This window comes from Triticum aestivum, chromosome 3D (genome assembly GCF_018294505.1).
Source record: "Triticum aestivum cultivar Chinese Spring chromosome 3D, IWGSC CS RefSeq v2.1, whole genome shotgun sequence".
In the NCBI taxonomy this organism is placed as follows: Eukaryota; Viridiplantae; Streptophyta; class Magnoliopsida; order Poales; family Poaceae; genus Triticum; species Triticum aestivum.
In genome coordinates this window covers 138361803-138371709 of record NC_057802.1, presented here as the reverse complement: position 1 = coordinate 138371709, position 9907 = coordinate 138361803, and the positions used below count along the sequence as shown (strand labels likewise).

The 9907-nt window shown below is 42.6% G+C and overlaps 1 long non-coding RNA gene across 20 annotated transcripts; it reads right to left on the bottom strand.

Annotated features, from left to right (window-relative positions):
• Positions 1-1862: 1862 nt before the first annotated feature.
• On the bottom strand, positions 1863-8688 carry LOC123077899 (uncharacterized). 20 transcript variants are annotated; one of them, XR_006436869.1, is made up of 8 exons: positions 7603-8687; positions 5463-7491; positions 5052-5354; positions 4929-4969; positions 4658-4854; positions 3598-3677; positions 3408-3494; positions 1863-2222 (listed from the first exon to the last, which is right to left on the bottom strand). It is a non-coding gene; the product is annotated as an uncharacterized lncRNA (long non-coding RNA). The 20 variants fall into 20 exon arrangements; XR_006436884.1 differs by having other exon boundaries at positions 4658-4734; XR_006436871.1 differs by having other exon boundaries at positions 4658-4720.
• Between the last annotated feature and the right edge of the window lie 1219 nt (positions 8689-9907).

The window sequence follows — 9907 nt, the reverse complement described above, 5'->3', positions numbered from 1 at the left end:
GACTATAGACTTGCAAGATAGGATCAAGAACTCACATATATCCATGAAAACATAATAGGTTCAGATCTGAAATCATGGCACTCGGGCCCTAGTGACAAGCATTAAGCATAGCAAAGTCATAGCAACACCAATATCAGAACATAGTGGATACTAGGGATCAAACCCTAACAAAACTAACTCGATTACATGATAAATCTCATCCAACCCATCACCGTCCAGCAAGCCTACGATGGAATTACTCATGCACGGCGATGAGCATCGTGAAATTGGTGATGGAGGATGGTTGATGATGACGATGGCGACGGATTGCCCTCTCCGGAGCCCCGAATGGACTCCAGATCAGCCCTCCCAAGAGGTTTTAGGGCTTGGCGGCGGCTCCGTATCGTAAAACACGATGAATCCTTCTCTCTGATTTTTTTCTCCCCGAACACGAATATATGGAGTTGGAGTTGAGGTCGGTGGAGCGTCAGGGGGCCCACGAGGCAGGGGGCGCGCCCAGGGGGGCAGGCGCGCCCCCACCCTCGTGGACAGGTGGAGGCCCCCTGATGTGGATTCTTCTTCTAGTATTTTTATTATTTTCCAAAAATATGTTCCATGGAGTTTCAGGTCATTCCGAGAGCTTTTGTTTCTGCACATAAATAACACCATGAAAAGTCTGCTGAAAACAGCGTCAGTCCGGGTTAGTTTCATTCAAATCATGCAAGTTAGAGTCCAAAACAAGGGCAAAAGTGTTTGGAAAAGTAGATACGACGGAGACGTATCAACTCCCCCAAGCTTAAACCTTTGCTTGTCCTCAAGCAATTCAGTTGATAAACTGAAAGTGATAAAGAAAAACTTTTACAAACTTTGTTTGCTCTTGTTGTTGCAAATATGTAAAGCCAGCATTCAAGTTTTCAGCAAAGATTATGACTAACCACATTCACAATAACTCTTAGGTCTCATGTCTACTCATATCAATAGCATAATCAACTAGCGAGCAATAATAATAAATCTCGGATGACAACACTTTCTCAAAACAATCATGATATGATATAATAGGATGGTATCTCGCTAGCCCTTTCTGAGATTGCAAAACATAAATGCAGAGCACCTTTAAAGATCAAGGACTGACTAGACATTGTAATTCATGGTATAAGAGATCCAGTCATAGTCATACCCAATGTAAACTAGGAGAACGCCCGTGCGTTGCTACGGGCTACAATGTATACTAATGAATCAACCAAATGATTAAGGCCGTCTCCACTCTTCAAGGTCGAAACCCATTTCTTCCTCGTACGTTCAGCCGTGTTCGAACATCAAACCAGCGCCCAACATGCTCCAATATGTGGGGGAGAAATATGGTTGTCCGGTCTACCCACCATATTATCTTCAACGCGCAGTCCCAACCCAAAAAACACACCCTAGGACGCACTCTTCTCTTTTCAACATATTTTATACAGTAAGAATAACTATATCGCAGCAAAGAGAAGAAAATATTTTATAATTATTACCTCATCAGATCAACATATAATCAGAGACTTCACAACTCCAGGTCACATGAAATTGAGACAACCCACTATGCGATGTTGGCATTATTCAACCAGAAGACACCACTCCAATCATAAGTGTTGACAACTCAATCAAGGGCAAGCCGCATGCTTGTGCTCGGCATTTTCTGCCCCAATCTGACTAATGTTCACCACCATCGGCACTCGCACGACCACATATTTGAGTTCAATGAGTCATCACTTAAATAGTTGATCTCGTAACGGAAAATGCAGCGAAAAGCGTGATTGATCATATACGGTTCAAAATTTAGAGTATTCTATATTGAACAAGGTACTTCCGTTGACAAGGTATATAATTGTTGCTTTGCACATCTATTCCACTAAAGACCCAATAGCACAATTATATTTATATCAAGATGAAAGAAAATATTGTTTTTGTTACATGTCTATTTGGTAGCTCACTCCATGATCCCGCAAAAAAAAGGTAGCTCACTCCATGCAACAGATTCTAGGGGTCTGCTGGTTGTCAAACTATGGTATGCACAGGTTTTGAGCAGCAAGTGGAGCTAGGGATGAAATAATACTCCAGAATATTAAAACGTGATGTGGATGACTTCTGCTTGTAGGATCCATACAGAAGGATTAAGCTAGGTGCTCACAAACCTTGTTCAGGTTGCAATGGTGCCTCCTTAATAGTACGAAAAAACCACCAAGGTGTCTGCCCAAAAGTTTTTGCTGCACCCAAAATAATCCATAGTTAAACAACACAACTCAAACTAAGAAACAACAAAAGTATAAATGAAGATGGTAGATTTGTTATTACAACAAACAAATTGAGTGAGATAAGAGCCTTTTGATCAGGAAAGGTAGATGAGCCAGGTGGTAACGAAAAGTAAACATCCAGGAAAGGGAAATAACATGGGAAAGTAACCAATCTATTGTGCCACCCCCACATCGGCAGTGTGGACAAGGACAATGAGAACCCAAACATCCTCACCAACCTCTCTTGAATTCATGGCTCTAGTAGCAGCTGCTACAACTGCAACATAAATTATAGTGTGTTCAACCACGTGCCGTTCGCTGCACGGCGACGCGAGCAAAGACAAGGTCGTCCTTAATGGCTTATGTTCATGTGAAATAGGCGAAATGGACCGTCGGGGATGCATCTAGCAGGGCCAGTAAGAAATAAGGCACATATTAGTTGACCCAGCTTAAAGAGCAGGCCCTATGATGTACACATGTTTTGCTTGTCAAGCACAATCTTCAGACTGTGTCCAAACTATCTTATTGCTTTGGCTATACGTACTCAAGTTATTTGTTGGTTGTATGCGCTCAAGGCACAATCTCCCTAACTTTAGGTCAAATGGTCCTGGTTAATTTTCTATCTGCTTACTCGACGGCATAACTCGGGGGATTTGGCAATCAACCGCTGACAAGGGTTTTCCCGTTCCTTGTTGCGAACACAAATATTGGTATACCTCAATACTCCTGAGAGTTCAAAAAACCCGCATTGGGACTCACAGGCTTGTCATTAAACGACCGGCAAATATTAGTTTGGGCATGAGTTTCAGGTTACAATGCAAAAACATGACCACACAGTCACTCCTGCACCCGCTGTGTGCTGAATTCACACTACATTTCGGTCTTCCAGAAATATTGAAATGTAAGTAGATTTTTTCACTTAAAGCAGCTGTACAGCCTTCAGTTTCCAGTACAAATAAGATTACTAAAGCATTACAACATTACAGGGAAAAGGGTGATAAATAAAGAATATATACAATAGAAGACAAGTATTACCCAATGTAGACAAGTATTACATGCATTCAATTACTTCACATTAGTAGCCCAATGCCAGTAGTAAAGTAACATAGTATTAAGCTTAGCCAGAGCTAAGAACTCAAGTGTTTCAGAGTAATATACCTCCCCGAGCACATAATGTCTTTCAAATGGTTGATTAGTCCGAGATGGTAATGTAGTTACATATTTCCAATCATTCAATTGCTTGACCTGTGATAGGAACCAAAAAAGTATATTAAAGTATAATGATTAGCTAGCGTTACAGACTAAAACAACTACTGGATTCTCCCCCTATTATCTTTCAAATAGTTACCTACTCAAATCAGAGATGGTTTAGAACTTGCAGATTTCCCATTACGGAATCTTGCTTGGCGCTTCAACTGTAGTAACAGCCTACATTTTTTACTTCTAGTAAAGATTAAACTTGGACCATTTGATAAATCTCGCAGCCATGTCAACATACAGCAATGGCACCCACAATACAAAAGTCGAATATTGTATCCCTAATATACATCAGGAACTTGATTAAAAAGTATGCGATTCACGGTGTTGCCGTCGTCGAGGGTGAAGAACATGTCCATGTTCAGATATGCCTTGCTACTCACCATCCTTACGAGCCTAACTTGTAGACCACCCAACCATCATGTAAGAAGCCATATCTATAACCTTTCATTTTTGTTTACATCAGCTGAACAATATTCTCAAACAAACCTACTGGTAACTGGCACATTGTGCTTCTTTACATTGTAGCCTTGGTTAAGTTCACCTTAGTGGTGCAGGCAAAATACGATTTATGTTAAACAAGGTATCAAAATACTCCGGATATGTCATTTCAATTTGGAATAAATTCCGTGGCAGCTGAGTAATAAGCATACAGATTGTTCGTGAACTCGTCGCCAAAAATGTTAGAGCAAGCAGGGTGTTGACGTCATGTCCCCGTCAGCCAGGTCCCCTACTTGGTATACTAAAATGTGTATGCATTCAAACAAATTAGAGCAAGCACACATTCTTCCTTGGCAATCAAATGGACTACATAGCTAACCAAATTAACGCTCCACGAATCTTGGGAAAGACCAGTGGGTTTCTAGCCACTAATCCTTCTTATGTTATTGTTTTTCTTTGTTTTGATCAATCAGCGGTCCGGCAGGTGGTAAACATATTCTGAATATTTCATTCGTTAATCAGAAGTTCAGAACTAACCGTTGGAACATATATGTGGGATCGACATCATGAATATATGCCCATTCTTGGAGTAGGTCGCGGCACATAAAGCAATAAATGGCAGATAATATCTTTATTGATATATCAAACCATGTGTACATGATTGTGCGAGGAGCTTTGACTGAGTGAATGAATTGCTGCATAGTGTATACCTTCTTCACATGATGATTGTCAGTGTATGTCCTTCCCATCAGGAGCTCCTTCCCGTCAATTATCTGCACACAACGCTCTGGTGTAGTTTACAGTTCAGAACAACAGCCATGCTAAACGAGACATCATGTCATTTCTAGCCACACATCATCTTTGGTTATTAGGCCGGAACTGTCCAGCAAACTGGACCTCGTAGTTCCTAGTTCACAAGCACACAAAACTTAAGATACTGCGCTTGCATGTGCAAAAGTACCCCGACGAGTATTGCATTACCTTTCATTACATTGCGGGCATTCAAAAGCCATCACAACGACCTGCAAATTTACAAACGCATATCTACCACCGTTTTAAAATCAAAACAATAAGCTTTCGCAACGAGAACAGAGTGCGATGAACCTTATCTCCTGGAAGTTGGGAATCGTAGTCAGCAGCAACCTCATGGTGCCCTGACCAAAAGAAAGTACGCATCAGAATTCACAATGAGTCAAGCCGAAACCAAAGGGAATGGGGTTAGGAGCTGTGCCACAGATCAAGGCACTTATACTCTCGCCGCAGCGCATGCAGAGAGACTCATAGACTCGATTCCGTGAAGCGTCTCATCGCTGCTTAGGCATCCGCAGAGGAGCGGAGGTCCGTCACAACGCGCCCTTCTCTGACCCCTGCTGCAAGCTCGCCATGTTGCCAAAATCATAGAAGGCACTACAAGACAAAAAAATAGATTTGTAATTAAAATAAATCTAGTTGTGAGATGTGAATATTTTAAAAATCGAAAGCTTGGAAGAATAGAGATGGTCACATGGAACATACCGAATACCAATAGCGCACTAAAGACAATCACAAGGCAAATGCCCTTTCCGAGACGTCATTGCAGTAAATGTTCGAATAATATCCTTATCATCAACTGACTTGACTACCTCCTGCTCATTGTAACTTGTAATACATGACTTGAACCATTCATTATTGATCTTGCTACGCAGTTTGCTCCCTGTTAAAATAAGATCACAATTTGCTCTTTGTTAGTGCTCGGCAGAAAAACAAAAGTGTTCATAAAACTTTAGAAAAAGACAAATAAAAAATACAGTCATGCAAACTTAAATAAAATGAGATGTTTGGCTTGACAGAACAAGGATTACAGGATCAGGAAAATCAGCTTTATCGACAAACTTAAATAAAGTAGATACTTGGTTGCAACTAAAACAGAATCAAGTGTTGTAGAGCCCTCCAGTACAATTTTCGGTTGGAAAGACAACTCAACCAAGGGATTAGCTAACACAGGTGCGAAATTCACAAGATAGCATTAGCTCTGAAAGAAAAATATCTATACAGACGTACATATATTACAGAGATATCATTAGTTCATTAGTTCTGAAGATCATACACAGTGACAATACAATGGATATCAGAAAGGAAAACACTTACAGAGCCAGTCTGAATAGTGAATAGTATATGCAGTAATGCAGATGGCACCAAAGTATGAAGCAAGTCTGGGATAATTTGGAGATCTCAAAGAAATATGGCATGAAGAAAAATAATAAACAACAGTCAGCTTCATGCAAGAAACTTGCATCTGGAGTAACATCAATAGTAGTTACTAAAGGCTGACCAACTATTCTTGCCCGCTCCACATATCTGTAGCACTATTAAACTCTTGTTGCATTTGAAACCTCTATTCCTTTAGTTTTACTCGATTTTCAAAGCAAGCCGGTTGAATGTGTAGCTCTGAGATTCCAACTCTACATGGACCAAGTAAACCAGAGTAAGCTAGCTATGAGCCTATGACTATAAAAGTTACTTGTAAATTTGACTGTCTATCATGTCTGAATTACATATATTTTCACCAGCTTGGCAAACTAAGTAAATACATATGCGGCAGTGTTACTTTCTCAATACTTGAACCAAGAAGATACAATATGATATCAGAGAAATAACATTAACCTTCCACTTCGCAACAGGATTTTATTGAAATCGTAAACCCAAGAGCACCACCAAAGCAAACAACTACCAGAAACGGCCCGACCTGTATGATCTCTAGTCCTGCAGCTGCACGTCGTGACCGCCGCTAGTGATGGGGCACGGTCGTCGTCATCATCTCCACCTGAGGCGTCTCCTTCCTCCTCCGTGCAGGTTCTCGCCTATAAGTCTCCCCCTGCCTGCCCCCCTCCCCCCTCCGCAGTCGTCGCACGACGACCACGTGATCGTTGTCAGCTTCATGGGCGGTAGAGGCAGGGACCCGCCACCCGTTTCAGAATCACGGCGATTCCCAGGGAGTGCTTGGCTTGCTTGTTGTCCATTCGTACGGCTCTGCGTCGCAACCACTATCATCAATGGAGCCACGACAGTCGTCCTCTCCGTCTCAGGCTCAGATGTACATGAGCTAGATAAATCCTTATTACTCTCCACAAGCAACATAGTCAATGACACATATAGGAGCAACCTATATCACACATTATTCTCAAGAGCTAGTTAAGTTACCAACAATCATTTATTATTAACCTCAAGCACTATAATTCAAAGAACATAAAAATGAGGAAAATCTGAACAAACATAACCATTTGGTTTTTGGACACTGCTAAGATAAATATTCAGATATCTTGATGTTTAAAAAAGCCTATCAATGCTTTCGGAATAGTTATGGTCTGGTCAGAATGGGCCATTTGTTTTGAGATTTGAGTAATACACAGTATATTCTCAAATGGCAACGTGTACATGAACACCAACCTGCTGAGATCAATTTTTTTTGCGAACGTACGTGCTGAAAAATATGGAGTCTGCAAGACTACAATCAAGACATTGTGTCTCTCACTTAGGCTTTACATATTACCGAAGAATATATAATCTGCAATCAAAATATTGTATCTCGGTCTTTTGTCAGCAACATCTAAGATTTCGTAAGCTATGATAGCAAAAGACCAACAAGTGCAATAATTGGAACATGGAAGAAGCTTACGTGGACATGATGCCATCGGGTTGTATGCCAAGATCGTGGTTGTAGAGCTCCCTCTGTCTCCCTTGCCAAGCTCTCCCTCCGACCAGCAGTAGAACAGCCGCTCCTGGTGCTTTTGAACTCTCCTTCCACGCTGCCGCAGATCAGTTGGCGACGTAGGCCAACTCTCCCTTGTATCGTCACGTTGAACAAAATATGCATCTATGTTTACTTTCCTTGTATCATCACAACGTATGGTATAAATTTGATTGTGTCCCTGCCATAAATCTGAATCCTACATAATATGAAAAAAGAAAGACAGATTTGTTAATACAACATAACACGGATTTGTTAATACAACATAGTGATAGTACAGGATGGGTATGTGGTATCTTGTTTGCTCTCGGAGAGTGTGATGCCCTTCCTCCTAATCTTATTTAAGCACTGGATCTAAAGAGGCATCAACATTATGATATGAACTATGATAGTGGCAGTATAATATGAACTAATCTAACAGAGAGTTTGATGTCCGTTCTTCTAATCCGCACTGCACTGCTCCCTCCCTGTGCTAATCTAACTATAGAAAAATCACCACAAAATGCGAGATTGGGCACCCACCTTCTGTCGGGCTGCTGCTGTTCCGCCGACATGGAGGCTCTGCGGCGAGTCCCCCGGCCAGATCTGGCCACATCGAACACCGGAGTGGCAAGGCCTGGCCCTCTCTCCGTCAGATCGGGTAGGGGAGGGGAGATCGTGGCCTTGGATGAAGGGAGGAGATCGGGTAGGGGAGGGGAGATCGTGGCCTTGGATGAAGGGAGGAGATCGGGTAGGGGAGGGAAGTTCCTAGCCTTGGACGAAGGGAGGAGGGAGGCCGAGACCCACCTATGCCAGGCACGTGGTCGCCGCCCCGCTGTACATGGCTGCCCGGGGAGGTGGGTGGCGGTCGGCTAGGGAGGGAGGTCGTGGTGGCCGGTTCCTCTTGAACCCCGGCGGCGGCGGCTCTTGTCGGATCTCGCCGGCGGTATAGGGCTCCACTATGGCGGCTGGGGCGTATTCCCCTCGCACGCCCCTACTGCCTTCCTGGATCGTAAGCGGCATGGACGGAGGGACGGAGGGAATCGCTCGTGCGTGCGAGGGTCTGGTTAATTTTCGTAGGTTAACCATCGTAGATTTTTTTAGGACGATTTTCTGTCGCTGAACCGTAGTGTTTCACAATGGGCCTCGTGGTAGCATGCTGTTTTTTTTGTCGGTCTCGAGGGAGGAGGGGGGGATCGCTGGGTAGCGGGAGGTGGGAGGAGGTACCAAAATTAACCGTGGGAGGTGGGACTAAAAAAAACCTGGAAGCGAGACTACCAACTGCTCCCTTAGGAGTTTAGATTAATAGTGATGAATGCAAATGACAGAAGCTCTCTCCAGCTAGTGCTTTTTAATAAGAGGGTGATGACTCAACATAAAAGTAAATAGATAGGCTCTTCACAGAGGGAAGCAGGGATTTGTAGAGGTGCCAGAGCTCGGTTTTGAAATAGAGATAAATAATATTTTGAGCGGCATACTTTCATTGTCAACATAACAACCAAGAGATGGCGATATCTTCCATGCTACACACATTATAGGCGGTTCCCAAACAGAATGGTAAAGTTTATACTCCCCCTCCACCAACAAGCATCAATCCATGGCTTGCTCGAAACAACGAGTGCCTCCAACTAACAACAGTCCCGGGGGAGTTTTGTTTGCAATTATTTTGATTTGATTTGCATAAAGCATGGGACCGGACATCCCGGTGACCAGCCATTTTCTTGTGAGTGAGGAGCAGAGTCCACTCCTCTTGAGAATAACCCACCTAGCATGGAAGATACGGACATCCCTAGTTGATACATGAGCTATTCGAGCATACAAAACAGAATTTCATTTGAAGGTTTAGAGTTTGGCACATACAAATTTACTTGGAACGGCAGGTAGATACCGCATATAGGAAGGTATAGTGGACTCATATGGAATAACTTTGGGGTTTAACGGTTTGAATGCACAAGCAGTATTCCTGCTTAGTACAAGTGAAGGCTAGCAAAAGACTAGGAAGCGACCAACTAGAGAGCGACAACAGTCATGAACATGCATTAAAATTAATAAACATTGAGTGCAAGCATCAGTAGGATATAATCCACCATGAACATAAATATCGTGAAGGCTATGTTGATTTGTTTCAACTACATGCGTGAACATGTGCCAAGTCAAGTCACTCGAATCATTCAAAGGAGGATACCACCCTATCATACCACATCACAACCATTTTAATAGCATGTTGGCACGCAAGGTAAACCATTATAAGCTC